This window comes from Dromiciops gliroides, chromosome 1 (genome assembly GCF_019393635.1).
Source record: "Dromiciops gliroides isolate mDroGli1 chromosome 1, mDroGli1.pri, whole genome shotgun sequence".
In the NCBI taxonomy this organism is placed as follows: domain Eukaryota; kingdom Metazoa; phylum Chordata; class Mammalia; order Microbiotheria; family Microbiotheriidae; genus Dromiciops; species Dromiciops gliroides.
The window spans coordinates 384,803,016-384,824,285 of record NC_057861.1 but is presented as its reverse complement, the minus strand read 5'-3'; the positions used below and the strand labels follow the sequence as shown (position 1 = coordinate 384,824,285).

The following is a 21,270-nucleotide window of genomic DNA, read 5'->3' as shown; positions in this document are numbered from 1 at the left end:
CCCAATGGAAAAAAGCACAAACTTAATTAAAACCTTAAATTTGAATGGATTAAAATTCCCAATAAAATGAAGGTAAATGGTAAAATGAATAAGGAAACAAAACCCAACAATTTGTTGCAATGAAGAAATACAGTTAATACATGAAAACACATATGAAATGAAAATGGGAAATAGGGGGAAATTATGCTTGAAGCAGTTCCAAAATAGCAATAGTTCATGATTTCACATAAGATAACAATGGAAACTAATATTGTCAAAAGAGACAAACAAGAAAACTGGCGCTTAAGTGCTCCATAGGTAATTAGATATTATTAATGCTGTGCATGTGTTTCTCGTGACAGAACATCTAAATTCTTAAAGGAAAAGCTAACTAAATTGCAAATGGATATTGACAATAATGTAATAATTGTAGGAGACTTTTAGATCAGCCTAAATCCCACAGAACAATAATAAGGAAAATATATAGCTCCCTAGGACATTGGAATTATATTTGAAAGACCTATGGGGATTTCTGAATGGGAATAACAATGAACATATATATATATATATATATATATATATATATATATATATATATATATATATTTCTCAATAATGAGTGGATCAAATAACAAATCAGAAAACAAGTAACTACTTTTAAAGAATGAAAAAGAAGAATTTATCAAGGACTATTATGTGTCAAGCATCGTGCCAAGGATACAAACACAAAAGCAAAACCGGTCTCAGCCTTCAAGAAATTTACTTTTTAATGGAGGATTACAGCATAGTACCCAGGACCTGACATTTTGGTCTTAAAAGTTATAGTGATGGTGAGCAAAACTATAGGCATTCCAGGAACAAAGGCAGAATTGATTTGGTCATGGTTCAAGGACTGGTCTTGGGAAATTGGAGGATGGGGTGGGGGAAGGGGTGTGTGGAAAGTAGAGAAATGCTACAAGGACAATGGGATTAGCAGTATTATTGACAAGATGGTCAGGAAGTAGAGATTTGAAATGAAGTATAGCTGGGGCTGGCCTGAAATGGTGGTGGTCCCACAAGTCAATCATTAGTTAGGACCTAGCTTCTTAAACTGTGGGTCGCTATCTCTGATAAAGGTCTCATTTCTCAATTATATAGTGAAGTGAGTCAAATTTACAAAAATACAAGTCATTCCCCAATTGATAAATGGCCAAAGGATATGAACAGGCAGCTTTCAGACAAAGAAATCAAAGCTATCTACAATCATATGAAAAAAAGCTCTAGATCACTATTGGTCACAGAAACATGAATTAAAACAACTCTGAGGTATCACCTCACACCTATCAGAATGTTAAATATATCAAAAACGGAAAATATTGGAGGAGGGGATGTGGGAAAATTTGGGGTGCTAATCCACTGTTGGAGGAGTAGTGAAAAGGCCCAACCATTCTGGAGAGCAATTTGAAACTATTCCCAAAGGACTATAGAACTGTGCATACCCTCTGATCCAACAATACCACTGCTAGGTTTATATCCCAAAGACATCCCCCAAAAGAGAAAAAAGACCTATGTGTACAAAAATATTTATAACAGCTCTTTTTGTGGTGGCTAAGAACTGGAAATAAAAGGAATGCCCAACAATTGGGGAATGGCTAAACAAGCTGTGCTATATGAAGGTGATAGATTATTGTGCTAGGAGAAATGACAAGCAGGATGATTTCAGAAAGGCCTGTAAAGATTTGTATGAACTGATGTACACTGAAGTGAGCAGACCCAAGAGAACATTGTGCACAGAGCAACGTTGTTTGATGAAGAACTGTGAATGACATCTTATTCTCAGCAATACAATGATCCAAGATAATCCCAAAGGACTATTGATGAAATATACTATCCACCTCCAAAGAAAGGACTGATATTGATTGAACACAGACTGAAACATGCTATTATTCACTTTAATTTTTTTCTTTTATTTGGTTTTTTTTTTGTACAAAATGACTAATCTGGTAATGTTTTAACATAATCAGACATGTATAACCCATATTTGATTGCTTACCACCTCAGGGAGGGGAAGGGGAGGGATGGAAGGAGAGTTAAAAATTGGAACTCAAAACTATAAATAAAAATGTTTATTATTAAAAAAAAAGGAAAATAAAGAATCTGTGGGTCGCAACCCCATATGGGGCCACATAACTGAATGTGGGGGTTCACAAAAATTTTGGCAACAGTAAAAGGTATTGTATACCTGTTTTATATACCTATATTCCTAGGGTCATGTAAAAATTTCTTGAGCAAAAAGAGGTTGTGAGTGGAAAAATTTTAAGAAATCTTGAGCTAGGACACAGACTCCAGAAGCAAGTTCCATAGATAAAATGGCTAAAACCAACCTTGAGGGTATGGTCTCAGATCTAAGAGGCAAGGTGATTGGAAAGGGTCTCAATAAGATGGCCATATAAAATAGAGATCTTAATTAACCCAATCTCATAAAGATATATCAAGCAAACTATGAGGAAAAAAAATCCTGATACTAATTCTGGTGGGAACAATATATCAACAAAACTCTAAAACTATAGAAATGAAGAAAAACAAATAATTGGGAAAATAGTCATTGTCCATGGCTGGTCTGAGCTAATATAACAAAAGTGATGATATTACTTATTGGTGATGATACTACAAGTTTTGTTGTATACCCATCAAACTATCAAGAAGTTACCTAGTGGAACTAGACACAATAATAAAATCTACTTATAAGAACAAAAGCCCAAGACTATCAGATCTCATATGAAAATCTATTGGATATTTGTTGAAAAAGACACAAGGAGTTTAGTGGAACACAATTGAGATACAAAATATGGAAGCAACCAATCACATTAGACCAATGTTTGATACACACACACACACACACACACACACACACACACACACTATCAAGAGGGCTATTTGATTTTTTAAGTTGATTCATCCATTTTATTTGTCAAATTTAATTTTATTTCCATTGCGAAAGTCTTTTTTTCTCCCCCTTTCACATCTCTAACCCTATTGGGGGAAAAAAAGGGAAAAAAACCCTTCATGTAACAAGTCTGCATAATCAAACAAAACCAGTTTCCAAATTGGCTATGTCCAAAAATTATATGACTCATTCTGCACCCTGAGTCTATCACTTCTCTCTCAGGAGATGGATAGCACGTTTTATCATGAGGAGAGAATTCCTATTTGACGAAAATTGCTGGGAAAGCTTGAAAGAAATTTGGTGAAATTAAATAAACATTATATATCATGTCCCACAATAAACTCTAAATAGAACAGCAATCAAAATATGAAAGATTGTATCATTAAGAAGGTTGCATCTTTTACCGCTATGCTTAGGGAGAAATTTTTTTTTGTCTTTTTTTTTCTTTTCTAGGGCAATGGGGGTTAAGTGACTTGCCCAGGGTCACACAGCTAGTGTCAAGTGTCTGAGGCCGGACTTGAACTCAGGTCCTCCTGAATCCAGGGCCATGCTTTATCCACTGTGCTACCTAGCTGCCCCATTTCTTTTCTTTTTTTTTTTTTTGTGAGAAAAATTTTAACTAAGTAAGGGATAGAGAAGATTACAAAGGACAAAAATAGACAATTTCAATTATGTAAGTGAAAAAGTTACATGAACAAAATAAATTCAGTTAGAATAATAAGAAAAGCTTTTGTCTGAGAACTACAAACTTTGTTCTATAATCAAGTAGCTCTGATAAAAGTCTAACATCTGGGGCAACTGGGTGGTGCAGTGGATAAAGCATTGGCCTTGGATTCAGGAGGACCTGAATTCAAATCTGACCTCAGACACTTGACACTTAATAGCTGTGTTACTCTGGGCAAGTCACTTAACCCCAACTGCCTCGCCAAAAAAAAAAAAAAAAAAAAAGGAAAAAAGTTTAACATCCAAAATCTAAAGGGAACTGATACAAATGTATATCATTGAGAAAAAATAGCTATCAGTGATAAAAACATATCAACAAAAGTTTTCAAAGGAAGAAATTCAAATTGACTGTAGTCAGAAGGAGATAATATATGGGGAAAGTCCATTTACTGGGCTTAGAAGAAAAGAAATGCGATTGGGAAAATTCCTGGAGGAGGGAAAGTAGAATGGGTATCAACTGGAGGGAAGGGGTCCAGGCCAAACTTGAGGAAAAAGAGAAAACATGGAGATGCTAGGATAGTGGACGGCAGGCTCTAGGCTATAGAGAAGTAGTTAGAGTAAGGATGGGGAAAACAAGACCGGGCAGGACACAAAAAACCAGCTTTCCTACCTTACAATTCTGCCTCAGGTTGGCCCCAAATCTATGTGACAGAAATGGAATTAGAATCCTAAACTGTTGGAGCTGGAGGAAACCCAGTAATGACCTAGTGCAATTTGTTCTCATAAGAAAACAAACCTGGTGTAAAAAAAATTAATTATTCATAACTATAACTAACCTGGAAAATTACATATAATTGGATTTATGAAAAATGATGATTATATGAAAAATGATAAATTTAGAAAAATTATAATTGGGCTGTAAGTCCCTTCGTGGTCGCCATTCAAATGTTGAAATATTTTTAAATGACTAGCCTAATTTTGGGGGGCTAAACTATGGATGACTAGAGGACTAATCTGGGGACTTTTGACTATTTGGCTATATGACTTTGTTAATTTAATGTGGGCCGTTTATAAAGTTCCACCACACTGCTCCCAAACTGATAGACTAAAGATTAAGAAGCCTCTTAACCAAATAATCAAAGCAGAGTTTATTTATGAGATACTATTTCAAATTAGGAATACAGAGAAATAAAGTGTACAACCTGACTGCTTTCCTGTGGTCTCTTTCCATTGCCTCTTTCGCACCTGCTTTCTTCGAACTTCTTGAATACAATAAGGGCCTTAGCCGCCTCAGCCTCAGGGCACGTTACACTTTCCCTGGTTTGTATTAAGGCCTGTAACCTTGTCAGCCCCGTCTCTCCTTTTCTGAACAGAATTCTCCTCAGTCCTTGTCCCCGCTCCACTCTAGTCAGCCTCTCTCCTAGTCTGTTCCCCTCCTTTTTTTTTTCTAGTCCATCCCCCTCTAGTCAGCCCCTCTCCTTAATCTTGTCTCTCCATCTAGTCCGTCCTGGCTCCTTCTTTTCTAGTCCATCTCCCCGCTCCTGTCTCACTCCCAGGTCTATATATACACCTTTTCTTCTCTCCACTCAAATCTCGGGGCTTCCTTCGCCCCCACAGACCAAGCTAATCCGCCAGCCGGAGCTGCAGCTGGTGGGGGGGGTGCTCTCGACCCTCATGCCTCAGCACAGGCTATCCTTCAGATAGCTCCGTTCAGGTCAGAGGGAGCTGGGGGCTTTTTTTCCCCCCAGCTGTCTGACCTGGCGTCTTGTATAGCCCACGGGGCTTTTTCACTCAGCTGAAGCTGAGGAGGAGGGGGAGAGACCCTGAGGGCCTAAGGCTTTCTAATCTCAGCCTAAAGGTAGGGTCCCCAAATCAAAATAAATTTCCACACTAGAAAGGCAAAAGTGACTAGGCCAACAAAGGTCACACAGCCAGTGAGAAGCTGAGCCAGAAGCAGAACCTAGGTGTCCTGACTCAATCTCGCTTTTTCCATTATACCATATTAACTCCCATGAAGCTGAAATTCCATGAGTTAGAATGATCAGTCTGTTTCAAGACAATCAAATCCAAATCCCATCAGACCTTATTGGCAGTGCTGTTTGGGTAGCTATGCTATAGCCATTCTCCCTTGTTAAGTCAAAAGCTATAAATTCTCTGAACATAGCAATCCACTAGAATTTATATTCTAGTTTCCTTTAGGGAAAATGTCCCCTTCCTTCCTTTTCCTTCTTTCCCCATGACCAGTCTAATAGTAATCCTGTTTGGGAACTCAGCTACATCTCCCTGAAAATGATAATATACATTAATATATTCACTAATGAGGGTGACAGATCTGCTTGCTTTGGGAAAGATTTCAGATTAGAATGAAAATGCTATTTCACCACGCTCAACAAATTTATAAGTCTGTTCATTAAAGAGAGTTGTAAATTTCCATTCAAAAGATCTTTTTCCTCCCAGTATTTCTCAGGAAAATATTCAGTTCAGGTTCTTGCAACTTGATTTGAGATGATCACTTCACACATTTCAGCTATTCGTGGACAATGGATAGATGTAAGGTGGGTAAAAGTATGTTGTAAGTTATTACCAATGATTCTGTATCCTTGAGAATTGGTGAGTATTATCAAGAATATGTATGGCCAAAAAAGAAAGGAAGTGAGAAATGTAACAAGAGTCAGGAACTACAGATGGACAGCTCAAGTACTACAATAGTATCCACAAAGTATTAAGAGGAACAGATGAAGTTTTCTTGCCTATCAATTACAAGTGTTCAAAACTGGAATGGGGTGTGCTATGGACAGTGGGTTCTTAACTCGTGTGGATCTCCTACCAAAAACTGTATTGTGTCATATATCATAAAAGTGACTCCTATTCAGATATAGGTTGGACTAGATGGTTTCCTTCCAACTCTGAGATTTTGTGATACTGCCTTCAACACACTGGGTAAATCCTCTATGAAGAATGTACAGAGAGACAAGGACAAGAACCATGCAAGATAAGATACGGAAAGTTTGCAACCTTTATTAGTACAAAGGACACTCATACCATTTGGATCATGGTTCTTTTAGGCGTGGCGATGGAGGAAGTTAATAACAATTTAGTCCCTCAATCATTTGGTCCTTGCTAGAACAATGGGTGAGCTCCAAGGAATCGTGTTTGTGTTAAGGAGGTCGCTTCCTGCTCCTAGCAGGGCAAGATTCCTTTTGATTAAAAACTGGTTTATCGTTGAAAAGGTAAACACCACCTCCAGTGACTCTCAGACTGGACATAGAACTTGCAATGCAGAATGTATAATGTTGTCTTTAATCCCTAAGAAGGCAGAAATGAACAGGCATGGGGACTAAACCCAAAGGCAAGCAATCCATTGGCAGAGGTTAAATACAGTCTTCTGAGGGCTCTACTCACTTCCTCTTTCCTTAGTAGTGGACAAAGAAACAGAAGCTCTTGGTTCCTTCTCTCCTCTCTCTCCCTCCTTGTGTCTGTCCCTTTCTCTGTCTCTGTCTATATTTGTCTATCTCTGTTTCTGTCCTTTTATCTCTCTGCCAAGGAGGTGCCCTGGCTCTCCTCTGTGGATTAATAAGAGGGCCCCCAGCCTAGAACAGATATCATTTGGTGATCTCTTGCCATTCTCTTTTCAGGAAAATTTGTGTTTCTCATTCACATCTTTAGGGTTTCTGCTGAAGATTACAGTCTTAATTTATAGAAGTCATTTTGATGGGTTTTTGAGCTCTTGAGCTAGAGATTTCCCCAGCAGTCCATATATTTAATGCTTCTTTTTAAATGACTTCATTTTACAAGTAGAATTATGTGGTTATTCAATTGGGTTCAAGCATCTAAACATCCTATTATTCATTGTCAAAATTATCCCAAGGTTAGAAAGCACCAACCCTTAACAGATCTGTTATATTCTGGTCATTTTTTTAACAATTCTAAGTCAAGAAAAGTGATCAGTCTTTTCACTTTTCTGTCAAAGGATCCAGGCATAGAATTTATTAACCCCCACCCCCCCCTTGGTTCTCATAACATTCCTGGTAGAAGATTGTGGGGCAAAGTCTGCCCAAAAGTCTAGGTCTTCTAGTGCTCACCAAAGCATTAAAAACACAGCTATTAAATTGAGTTGCTGTGAAAAGAGTGATTGGGTTCATATCAGCCCAGGTATATCATGTAAACATTCTGGGCTGGCATGCCAGCAAAAACTCCTACCTTTTTCACCCAGAGAAAAGGTACAAACAACAAAGTTGTCCCTCTGTTCTGGGGACAGGGGGAGTTGGGAGAGAGAGAAGACAGACATAGACTTGCATTGAATATTTTCCCAGTGTTTGCTTCTTAGACAAGTTGTAAACATGTGGACTTCTGAGATTCATGTTCCTTGATAAAATAAGAGCACTCCAGAACATTAAGTACCTTCTTCTCTCGGGTCAGAGTTAATGTTTGTTAACATCATTCATTCAAAGACTTAGAAAAGCTAAGTTCAAAGGTCACCCTATATTACTTTCATGTGTTGTTGGTTTTTTGTTCTACTATTTCCAAAACTTGAGTGGGTGGGAACGTGCACCTGCATACAGTCTCATTCAGGGGCCATCATTCTTGATTTAGGTTTTTAATTGAACACTTAACAATAAATATGCAGGGGCAGCTAGGTGGCACAGTGGATAAAGCACCAGCCCTGGATTCAGGAGGACCTGAGATCAAATTTGGCCTCAGACACTTGATACTTGCTAGCTGTGTGACCCTGGGCAAGTCACTTAACCCTCATTGCCCTGCCCCCCCCAAAAAAAAACCAAAACATAATAAATATGCATTTTAAGGTTTGAAAAGCACGTTACAAACTTTATTTCACTTGATCTACACCATGAGCCAGTGAAATATTATTATCCCCCATTTTGCAGAGGATTTCTTGCCCCAATATGAGCAACATTTTTAAAAAATAAGAAGCTATTTAGACTAACAACGTCAACAGCACCATTGTGTGTGAAGGTAGAGGGTGGGGAGGATACCCGGTCCTGCAGAGGGAAAAATCCCAGACCTGTGAAGGAGGGCATGATCATTAGAAACCTTCCCATCAGAACTGTGATTAGGCCTAGGCGGAGCTAAGAAGAAGCTCACAGACCAGTCAGTCAGTCCATACTAAAAAGCAGCAGGATTTCACCAAGGCTGCTACTTAGTGATAATTCACCATTCTGACCTTTTAAAACCCATTAGGTCATACCTATCTCCAAGACCGCTTTATCTATATATATGTTATATTTGTAAATACATAGAGCCATGTATGTATATATGTTATATATGTACACATATAATATGTGGATAAATATACACATACAGCAAATATTTTATTAATGTATTTGTGTGTAGTTATTACATATGTGTATGTTATTATACATATGGATAATCACACACACATAAATGATTATTGTACATATGCCACATTTATAAAATGTTACATTGTGTTCTATATCACATGCATTATATACTCTATATAATAACTATATTGTGTGTCTTAAAAATACAGTAAATGCCCCAAAGATTCAAGGACCTTGCTGGCTGAGATGAGGTGGGGAGCAGAACAGAGGGGGTGAGGTAGGGCATCACATAGAAGATCCTGTTAGTGTGAAGCATTTTCAGGAAACTTGGGGGAAGGGACAACTTCTTTTTTGCTTGCATTCCCAGAATCTATTAGAGTGCTCAGCTGTACTAGGTGCTTAACAAATGCTTGCTGACTGGTTGGCTGGCTGGCTGGCTGGCTGGCTGAATGGATGGAAAGGAGTCCTAGAATTAGGGGAATTAGCAGCAGAAATGGTCATGCAGGAGATATGGGAGAGGTTTGGCATCCTGGTAAGTCCAATAGACCAGCATGGGGTTCTCTCCAGAGGACTACCTGTGCTAAGAACTTTACAATTATTATCCCATTTGATCCTCACAATGACCTTGGGAGACAAGGTCTATTATTATTCTGATTTTACAGTTGAGAAAACTGAGGCAAATGGGTAAAATGATTTGTCCAGGGTCATATAGTAAATTTTTATACATATGCATACATACACACACACACACACACACACACACACACATCCTGGGCCATCTCCAGTCATCCTGACTTCTGTCTTGCTACTGTATGCCTAAAACGACTTTGGAAGAGAGAGTGAGGCTGATGACTTTGTGCATCTCTGCCTCACTTAAATCCAATTCTTGAGCAAATCAAGACATCACCCCATAATGTCAATGGTCTTCAAAAAACAAAGGACAAACAACAACAAATACATTTTAGCCACAACAATAATAACAATAATAAGTTAGTTGGGAGAAGAGAGTTCTCTATTTACCTTAAGGAATGTGACAAAATTCTCCAATCAAACTGAATTTTCACTAATGATACATTCCACATATTCTCACATATGGTGTTCCATTTCAGCCTTTTTCATGGGAGTGAGGGAAAAAACAAGGTGAGACCAAGGACTCTAACACCTAGTGGACGTCGGTGCAGGTCTGAGAGGATGGAGAGCCATCAGTGTCTCAGACAATCACCTGGTGGCTAGATTCTCAACATTCTGCCTTGCCCTGCTTCTCTGTTAGGCAGGCAAGGTGGGAAATTATAAATTGCACTTTGCAGGTAAGGAAATGAAATGCAGAGGGAAGATAGGCCTGCCTAAAGTTACACAATGAGCCAAAAAAACAGAAGCCAGATTCCCGGCTCCCAGTGCCACATTCAATCCTCTTTTGTGATCATTTGATTTATAGTGCTGGGTATGTGAGCCTGAAATTTAGTAGTAATTTGTTTATGTCACTCACTGCTCTTTGGAGAGGAGATAACCATGCAGCAGGCACAATGCAGGCTGCTTTCTAGCAGTTGACAATCATACCCCATGCTGGGTTTTTGGCTATTTTGCTCAATGTAGCTGTGAGATGTCTATGTCTTTTACTACATTCGTTGCACTGCACTGAAGTCAAGAGATAGAGGTTCTCATTGTTTACAGGTGTGTGAACTTACAGAAGTCATTTAAACTTTTTTTTTTTTTTTAGTGAGGCAATTGGGGTAAGTGACTTGCCCAGGGTCATGCAGCTAGTAAGTGTTAAGTATCTGAGGCTGGATTTGAACTCAGGTACTCCTGACTCCAGGGCTGGTGCTCTATCCACTGTACCACTTAGCTGCCCCAAGTCATTTAAACTCACTGGGGCATTCTCTCCTCACTTGAGAAATGAGGCTGGTGAAATATAAGGTTTCTATCTTAAAGGATCTCTGAGCTCTACTGTGGGTGACAGGGCAAGTCACTAAGGCTCTGCTCAGTTTACTCACTGAGGGGTTTGGATTAGAAACTCATTGACCGGGGCAGCTAGGTGGCACAGTGGATAAAGCACTGGCCCTGGATTCAGGAGGACCTGAGTTCAAATCCAGCCTCAGACACTTAATACTTACTAGCTGTGTAACCCTGGGCAAGTGACTTAACCCCAAGTGCCTCACTAAAAAAAAAAAAAAAAAAAAGAAAAAAAAAAGAAACTCATTGACCTACTCAAGTCAAGTCAACAAGAGTATTAAGGATTTACTGTGTTCTAGGCACTGTACTAAATTTGGGGGATACAAATATAAGCAAAAAAAAAAAAGACAGGTAGTCCTTGACCTTATTATATATGAATGGAGAAAACAATACATTAAAAAGGAGCTGAAATGTGGTGGAAGGAGAAGTACCCTCTCAGGGGCATGGTGGGGAAGTCTGGAGGATAAAGGATGATTGGTTTGGGCCTTTCCTCAAAATACAGGTTCCTAAAGGAATTCATCACTGAGAGATGGAGACAGAAAACAGGGCGGAAGAAGGAAGCTGCAGGGGTTGTGGGAGAAAGCAGCTAAGTCATGGTGGTCAAGTCCAGAAAGAATGATCCATGATACAGTATGTTCCCAGAAAGCAATCTAAAGTGGGAGCTGGGGGAGAAGAAGAGAGAGGATCTACCTTCAAATAAGAGATACATTAGCTGTAAGGAATTCTCCCTGGTGTATATCCAATTTCAGTGTGGTTAGGTTACCAGTTGATACTAGGGAAACCAGAAAAGGTGAAAATTATGGAAATAGCAGAGTTTCAGTATCATCAATGGAAACATCTTTGGGACCCCTACATTGAGCTATAACTTTATCAAAAGGGCCATTGGTAGCACCTGTCCATGCACATAGGCTAGTGCTGAAGACCAGGTATTGATATCCATAGAACAATACTTGGCACATGGTAATAATTAATACATAGCACTAAAATTTGAAAAGCACTTTACTTATATGACCTTATTTGATGGCAAGTATTTTATGATTTTTTTTCATTCATTCAACCATTCATAATAGGAGACAACAATAAATTCATGAAATTACTTCTCTTACCTTTAAATACCTTCTTAGTTTTATATTTGATGACTAAATCTAGGAGTAGCTTCTGGTATTATTACTTTTTTTTCATTAAAGGGCTTCTACCTTGACTGCCTAAGTTAGAACATGAAAATTTGTAATCAATCTGATTTCAATTAAATCTTAAAAAATAAAATTTCTCAAATTTAATTTTGTGTTTTTATAGGCCAGAGCCTAGAACGTAGTAGGCATTTGTTGATTAATTACAAATACATATATGTATGTATGTATGTATGTATATATATGTATGTATATATATGCTGGTCCTAATGATGTGAAGATGATAATAAAATGGATAACTGTTTTAAGGATACTATATTCCAATTTCTGGGATAAGATACACACAAATATAAATGCTACAATGTAGAGTTTGACATATTTAAAGCAGAGAGAATGAGAGGCAGCATGGTGTATTGGATAGAGAACTGGCCTCAGTATCAGGAAGACGTGGGTTCAAGTTCTATCTCACACATACTGATTTTATGATCCTGGCTTTCGAAAGATACTTAAAATTTCAGTGGCCCACATCATTTTCTAAGACTGTCAGTTAAAGACCAGGTGCTCATCTCAATGGATAAATGATTCCACCTCGTTAAAATTTCCCTAAACAGTTGAAAATCCAAGTCAGCTTATAAAAATAAAGAAGAAATAGAGATAAAATGTGAGAAATTTATGGAGAGAGATCATTTCCTGCTTGGGGGCAAAGAGAGGATTCATAAATAAAGTGGGACCCAAGGAAAACTTAGAAAGACAGGGAGGCAGACTTAGAAAAGTGATGATTGAGAAAAGCCCTTTCTAGGCATGGAGAAGAGCATGAGCAAAGAAAGACACAAAGGTAAGGGCAGAATCAGAAAGGGGAATGGGAAATAAACTAGCTTGACTGGAATGTTGAATACATGAACAAGACTGGGAAGGCAAGTTGGAGATAGATTGTAAAAGACCTTAAATTGCAGGGTCAAATGTTAACACTTCTCTGAAGAAATAAATATTTAGTTGAGGTATTCAGGTATTAGGGAGCTGCTGATGTATGTGTGCAGTGTGTTGGTTAGAGTGATGGAGTGTGAACATTGAATTAGGAAGTGGTGTGAAGACTGGACTGGAGGACTAAGAGGGTGGAGGCTGAAAGAACAATTAAGAGCCCTGTATTCATCATGTTTATCTTCTATAGATATAATTCTATAGATGTTTTATCTCCACTAGTAGAATGTAAGTTCCTTTGAGGTAGAACAATTTCATTTTTTTATTTCCTTGTGAGTAAAGGGTTTGTTTGTTTTTTCCCCATTCCTTGTATTTGTCTCCGTGGTTCTTCACACTGTGCTCCTGGCAAAGATGTAATGAGGGAATGGGAGGGAGAAGATAGATGCAAAAGATATTGCTGGTTTTGAATTAACTGGGCCCAACAACTGATTAGTTGGGGAGATAAGATGACTCAAGCTTGGGTAACTAAAAAAAGTCAGAGGAGCAGCAGGTTTGGAGAAGTAGGTAATGAGCTATCTTGTGATTTAATGAGATTGAGGTACTGATGAGATAATGAAACGGGCACATGTTACAGGCTTCTCTCTTCATCACTCAATGGAACCTACTGTCTTCAAAGTTACCAATGATCTCTGCAACCTTGGCTCCTCACCCTCACTCTCCATCTCCATATCCGGCTACCAAATCTTGTCATTCTGCCTCAATATTATCTTTTCTACACCTCCCCTTAACATGTTAAAACTGAACTCATTATCCCCCCCCCACAAAAAAAACCAACCCTACCCTCTTCCTAACTTCTCTTTTACTATTGAGGGCACCACCATTTTTTCTAGTCCTCAAGTTTGCAAACTAGGTATCATCCTTGATTCCTCACTTTCTTTCTTTTCTTTTTTTCTTTCCTTCCTTCCCTTCCTTCCTTCCTTTCTTTTGAGGGGCAGTGAGGGTTAAATGACTCGCCCAGGGTCACACAGTTAAGTAAGTGATTCCTCACTTTCTTTCATTCCTATCCCCTCCCCTCAACTCATATCTGATCAGTTGCCAAATCTTGTCAATCTACCTTCCCAACATCTTTTTTATGTATCCCCTTCTTTTCTCTGACAATACCACCACCCTAGTGTAGGCCATCACCCCACACCTGGATTATTATAATAACCTATTGGTGGGCCTGCTTCAAATCTCCTCCCACTCTAGTACATCCTCCACGCAACTGTTAAATTAAATTTTATAAAGGGCAGGTCTGACCGTGCCACATATATACCACGTTTTCCATGAATAAACTCCAGTGACTCCCTGAATTCCATATAAAATCATCTGTTTGAATTTTAAAATCCTTCACCCCTTCCTGCTTTTCCCTTCATTTCAAACCTTACTCCTCTTCCCTGGCTATTCCTTCATGCCTGGAATTCTCTGCCTCCTCATCTCCTGGATTCCTTTGCTTTCTTTAAAATTCAGCTAAAAACCCTCATTCTGTAAGAAATCCTTCCTAGACCTCATTCATGTTAGTGCTTTTCCTCTAAAATTGTTAGGTATGTACCTTGTTTGTGCATAGTTTTTGTTTGTTGTCTTCCCCATTAGACTGTCCTTGAGAGCGGCTAGCTAGGTGGTGCAGTCGATAGCGCATTGACCCTGGAATCAGGAGGATGTGAGTTCAAATCCAGCCTCAGACGCTTGATACTTACTAACTGTGTGACCCTGGGCAGGTCACTTAACCCTGATTGACTCAAATATCCTGGGCCGTCTCCAGTTGTCCTGATGTATGCCTTGCTAGTGGGTTCCAGATGGTTCTGGAAGAGAGATTGAGGCTGGTGACTTTACACAGCCTCCCTCATTTTAAGTCCAATTCACTGCAAGTCATGAAATCACTGCTGATGTCTCATATTCTTCTTTGAGAATGAAGGACAACAAACAACAACAATCAGAGGTGGGATTTAAACTGAGGTCCTCCTGACTCTAAATCTAGGACTCGCCCCACATAGCAAACTGTGGAATAGTTGGGATATAGACCAATGGAGGAAGTATTCAAACTAAATATGACCAGTCCTGGTTTCTCTGGGCAGGCATACTTCTTTTACTGCACTTATTGTGCTATTTATTTATTTATTGCACTATTGTGCTTTGGCAAATACTGAGTTTTTTTTACAAATTGAAGGTTTATGTCAATCCTGGATGGAGCAAGTCTGTTGGCACCATTTTCCCAACAGCATGCGTTCCCATAGTGTCTCAGTTTCACATTTTGGTAATTCTTGCAATATTTCAAACTTTTTCATTATTATCATATGTTATGGTGATCTGTGATCAGTGATCTTTGATGTTACTATCATAATTGTTTTGGGGTGCCACGAATTGCACCCATATAAGACAGTAAACTTAATGTATAATTGTGTGTGTTCTGACTGCTTCACTAACAGGGTTTTCACAGACTCTCTCCCTCTTCTTGGACATCCCTATTCCCTGAGACACAACAATATTGAAATTAGGCCAATTAATAACCCTACAGTGGCCTCTAAGTGTTCAAGTGAAAGAAGGAGTAAATAGATGGGACAATCTTCATTGTTGTCTTAAAGACATTTTACAGAAAAGGAAAATGATAAATCTTGGATGGGATATGGGGAAACTGGGACACTAATACATTGTTGATGGATTTCTGAAATGATTCAACCATTCTGGAGAGCAATTTGGAACCATACCCAAAGGTCTATAAAACAGTACATACCATTTGACCCAGGAATACCATTACTGGGTCTGTATCCCAAAGAGATAAAAACAAAAAGGAAAAGAACCTATTTGCACAAAAATATTTATAGCAGCTCTTTTTGTCATGGCTAAGAATTGGAACTAGTGGCTAAGAATTGGGGAATAGCTGAACAAGTTGTAGTATATGATCATCATCATCATCATTTTGGTGAGGCAATTGGGGTTAAGTGACTTGCCCAGGGTCACACAGCTAGTAAATGTTAACTGTCTGAGGCTGGATTTGAACTCAGGTCCTCCTGAGTCCAGGGCCAGTGCTCTATCCACTGCGCCACCTAGCTGCCCCTTGTAGTATATTATTAGAATGGAATATTATTATGCTATAATAAATAATGAACAGGATGATTTCAGTAAAACCTGGAAAGACATGTAAACTGATAAAGAGCGAAGTGAGCAGAACCAGAAGAACATTGTATACAGTAACAGCAATATTGCACAACTGTGAATGACTTAACTATACTCAGCAATGCAATGATCCAAGAAAATCCCAAAGAACTAATGATGAAGAATACTACCCACTTCCAGAGAAAGAACTGATGGCATCTAAATATATATTGAAGCATGCTTTCTTCCTCCCTCCCTCCCTTCCTTCCTTCTTTTCTTCCTTTATCTTTTTTTAATTTGAATTTTCTTCTACAAAATGACTAATATGAAAGTATTTTACATGATTGCTAGTGTATTCCCTATATAAAATTGCTTACCATCTCAGGAAGGAAGGAGGGGAGGGAGAGAGAGAATTTAAAACTCAAAGCAAACCAAAAAAAGGTTAAAATTTGTTTTTATATGTAATTGAGGGAAAAAAATTAAAAAAAATTAACAAAAATAAAAAATAAAAAGGAATTGCCACAGACACCTCAACCTTCAGCAACCACCACCCTGATTACTCAGCAACCGTCAACATCGAGGCAAGACCCTCCACCAGCAAAAAATTATAATTCACCTAGGCTCAGATGATGGTTAACATTTTTTTAACAATATTTTAAAATTAAGGTATGCACATAGATTTTTTTTTAGCCATAACACTATTTCACATTTAATAGACTGCAATATAGTATAAACAACTTTTATGCACTGGGAAATCAAAACATTCATGAAACTTACTTTATCATGATATTCTCTTTTTTTTTTTTTTAAGTGAGACAATTGGGGTTAAGTGACCTGCCCAAGGTCACACAGCTAGTAAGTGTTAAGTGTCTGAGGCCAGATTTGAACTCAGGTACTCCTGACTCCAGGGCTGGTATTCTATCTACTGCACCACCTAGCTTCCCCCCCCCCTTTTTTTTTTTATAATTTTGTTTGTTAGCTCCTTTTTTTTTAAAAGGCAATGGGGGTTAAGTGACTTGCCCAGGGTCACACAGGTAGTAAGTGTCAAGTGTCTGAGGCCAGATTTGAACTCAGGTACTCCTGAATCCAAGGCCGGTGTTTTAACCACTATGCCATCTAGCTGCCCGATATTCTCTTTCTTACAGTGATCTGGAACCAAACCCACAATATCTCCAAGGTATGCCTGTACTCAGTTCTGGGTACAATTCACTCTCCATTGCAGAAAGTGCACAAGTTATCTATATCCATATGTAATCACATAGGGTATATAACTCAATGGGCTGCCGTCTAGTACTGCTATATGTGTTTTTCTTCCACTTTGGTTTTCCCAGGTGAATGAGAATACCAACCTCTCTTGCATTGCTCTAGATCTTTCTGCAAAGGCTTTGTAGTATTCCGTAGCTTAACATCTCCATTGCATATTTTTAAAAGTCATTTTAGTTTATTAAAATCGACTTCAATTTTCTAAAAACTGCTGTTTTTGGTAACTAGAGTCACTTCTCACTGTAATTCTTTTTTTTTTTTTTTTTTTGGTGAGGCAATTGGGGTTAAGTGACTTGCCCAGGGTCACACAGCTAGTAAGTGTCAAGCGTCTGAGGCCAGATTCAAACTCAGGTCCTCTTGAATCCAGGGCTGGTGCTCTAACCACTGTGCCACCTAGTGCCCCACTGTAATTCTTTTAAAAACACATCAGGCCCTATAGCATATGCAGGTGACTGAAAAATTCCTAAGCATTCCTATTAGTGTGCATACAGTGAACTCTAAACAATATAATCAGAAAAACATGCTCCTACAGTTGTCTAAATATGCCCTGTCTAGTCAAGGTAGGTCCCTGCAGACTGCTGATGGGTCCCTCTGTGGCATCCTTCAGCTGTCCCCCAAAATGGGGCCTTTCTCCCTTGCTTTTATTCCTCCTGGAGTCAGAGGAAAATAAGTCAGTGCTGGGCAAGGACAATCATAAGTGAAAACTGACCTCCCGAAGACCTAAAAGAGCCAAGTTTATGAGCCTTTCCAAATGGTGTATTAAATAGTTCAGAAGGTTTGGAGGGGGTGGTTCGGAGCAGTTGAGCACTGAGGAGTCTTGGGGAGGCACAAGCCACTCCTCTGAGGACGATATCTTAGGAGAACAAGTTAATAACAGGGACAGGGAAATGCAAATAAATAAACTCCCAACAGCTGGGGGTGGGGGTGGGGAGAACCCTGCTTTCCACATGCTCAAGCTAAGTTTAAATTTGAGTCTGAAATTCAATGGGTGGATGCATTTTGAACTTTATTTGCAGATAGAAAGCATCATGGGTGAGGAAAGATGGTTTCTGTATCTTAGCCAAAGCTTCCTCAAAATTTCCTGTTTCTTCCTTGTTGAAAAGTGTTTCAGTAGACCCCAAAGGTGTGGCCTTGCTCTCAGTTCCAGATATTTCCATTAATTGTTTTCAAATGGTGATCTCTCTGGTGGTTTGCCCTTTCCTGGTTTGTGAAGTACAAGTTCACACAGATGTTCTTTTCTTTTCTTTCTTTGTTTTTAAAGACTGCAACTCCAAAAATGCACTTGCAGAACCATGGGGAGGGAAAAAAAAATCTTTTTTTTTGTCAAGTTGAAAATGCGGCTGGTTGATGCCCTCCACCGATGTGCCCCTTTTGAGTAGCCTCTGTTGTCCTGAAGTGGTTGTAAAATTGATTCTTTGGAAGTTTTGAGTTTAATTGTTCTGGAATCCTCTTGTCCTGGAGTACTGAAGATTTTTCTTTAAGTACTTTGGTATGTCAATGCCCTGGACCAACTGAAACCAACTCTTGGGCCCATAGTTAAAGCTGATAAGGAATGTGGGAAGAGGGAAGGAGAGAAAGCTTAAGTCCTGAAGGGAAAGGGTAGTTAGGTGGCACAGTGGACACAGTGCCAAGCCTGGAGTCAGAAAGACCTGAGTTCAAATGTGGCCTCACATACTAACTATGTGACCCTGGCCAAGTCACTTAATTGTGTTTGCCTCAGTTTCCTATCTAAAATGATCTGGAGGGGCAGCTAGGTGGCGCAGTGGATAAAGCACTGGCCCTGGATTCAGGAGGGCCTGAGTTCAAAGCCAGCCTCAGACACTTGACACTTACTAGCTGTGTGACCCTGGGCAAGTCACTTAACCCTCATTGCCCTGCAAACCCCCCCCCAAAAAAACAAATAAAATAAAATAAAATAAAATGATCCGGAGAAGGAAATGGTAGACTACTTTTGTCCTTGCCAAGAAAACCCCATGTGGGGTCATGAAGAGTGGGATGCAACTGAAACAACCAAACAACATTGAACCAAAGGGAAAACCCCCCCATCTTGCCATAGACCCTATGCTAGTAAGGAGGAGACCCTTATATAACCCCTTATAGAAACTAATTAAGGATTACTGACTTTTGCTGCCTGTTAGAAGGTCACTCAGTACTGCCACTTGCTACTTGTGTGAGCTTGGCAATTACATTACTTGTGGGGGGTTCCATGAAAAAGCTCTCATTATTGGGGGGCAACTAGGTGGCACAGTGGATAAAGCACCGGCCCTGGATTCAGGAGTACCTGAGTTCAAAATCCGGCCTCAGACACTTGACGATTACTAGCTGTGTGACCCTGGGCAAGTCACTTAACCCCCATTGTCCCGCAAAAAAACCAAAACAAAATTTAAAAAAGCTCTCATTATTATTATTAAAGGAAGCTAAGTGACACAGTCAATAGAGCACTGAGCCTGGAGTCAAGAAGACCTGAATTCAAATCCAGATCTTTCTCTCTTTCTCTTTCTTTTTCTCTTTCTTTCTCTCTCTCTCTCTATTTCTTTCTCTCTCTCTCTTTCTTTGAATTTGAATTTGAATTTGGGTCTTCCTGACTCCAGGCCTGGTGTTCTATCCACTGTACTACGTAGCTGCCTTCTCTACAAAATGAATACAGCAGATGGTAGAGTCTGCATTAGCACCTAGGGGCAGAGTAGGTAATCAGGAAAGGTTTGAGAGTTTTGAAGGGAACAAGGGGTTCTGAGAGGTAGAGGTGAGGTGGTAATGCTTTGGGGGACAGCCAGTAACAAGGCATAGAGATGGGAGGTGGACTCACTTGTTAATAACAGCAACAAAACCAGCTTGTCTCTACCATAGAGTAGGAAGGGGAGTAACATATAACAAAGTTTTCGTTTTCTCATTTTAAAAATGAGGAGTTTGGACTAGACAGACTAGATCTGTAAGGGTCTTTCTAACTTTAAATCTATGAATGTGAGAGTAAGCCTCCTGTGGCATCCGTGCAACCAGTGAGCCAATTAAGAGGGCAGAATCTAGCTCCCACCATTTATCATTACCAATGATTCAATTCAATTCAGTAAGTATTTAAGTGCCTACTCTGGGCCAAGAACATGGGATAAAAAGGAAAAGAAAATTAGTCCTTGATCTCAAGAAGTTTACTTTCTATGGGGTGGAGGAAAAGCAAACACTATATCCACAAATAAGGAAATACAAAACATACATAATTCTTTAGCAGTTGGGCCAGTCTGGGAGAGCGGTGGCTATGGCAGCGGCCACCACGGCGCCCAAGAGGGCCGCTGATACCCCGCTCCAGGACAGCCTGCTCCTGCAGCATCTGTTAGGAGACAAGCGGCAGGCGCGGCTCCTGGAGCCCAGCATCTTGGGCAGGATCCCGAGCCGGGCCAAGATTGAGGAGCAGAAGATGATCGAGAAGGAGAGCTGCGCCTTCAAGGCCGCCCTGGCCTGCATCAGGGGATTTGTTTTGAGAGGAGCATAGATACGAATGTGGGCTTTGACCCAAAGGATCCATATCGAACACCAACTGCAAGAAAAGTTGGTAAGGATATGGGACAGAGGGGCATGTCCTATGCCAAGAACTTTGCCGTTGTGGGGGCCATATTTTCCTGTACTGAGTATCTGGTAGAGTCCTATCAGGGAAAATCCGACAGGAAAAACAGCACCCTCAGTGGCTGCATCACCGGAGGAGCCATTGGCTTTAGAGCTGGTCTAAGGGCCATCGGCTGTGGAGGCTTTGCTGCTTTTTCTGCTGCCATCAATTATTACCTTCGATGAGAGAAACTTCTCCTGGTTGAGGAGCCCAGCACCCAGTCATGAACCATGCAGTGGAGGAGGACAGGCCTTTAAGGACTTTGCCTGGATCATGAATGTGAAAGAGTCACTTGGTTTGCTTCCCCTCTCCTTGAGTAATGGGTGACCCCAGGACGGGGTCTGGTGGCTGCTGCCTCTAATCTTCTGAGCAGCTATACTCAGCATTCCCAGGTGCTGGTGGACAGCCTCTCAT

At 39.8% G+C, this 21,270-nt stretch overlaps 1 pseudogene; it reads left to right on the top strand.

Annotated features, from left to right (window-relative positions):
* Positions 1–20,511: 20,511 nt before the first annotated feature.
* Positions 20,512–21,041, top strand: LOC122749543 (annotated as a pseudogene).
* The last annotated feature ends 229 nt before the right edge of the window (positions 21,042–21,270 follow it).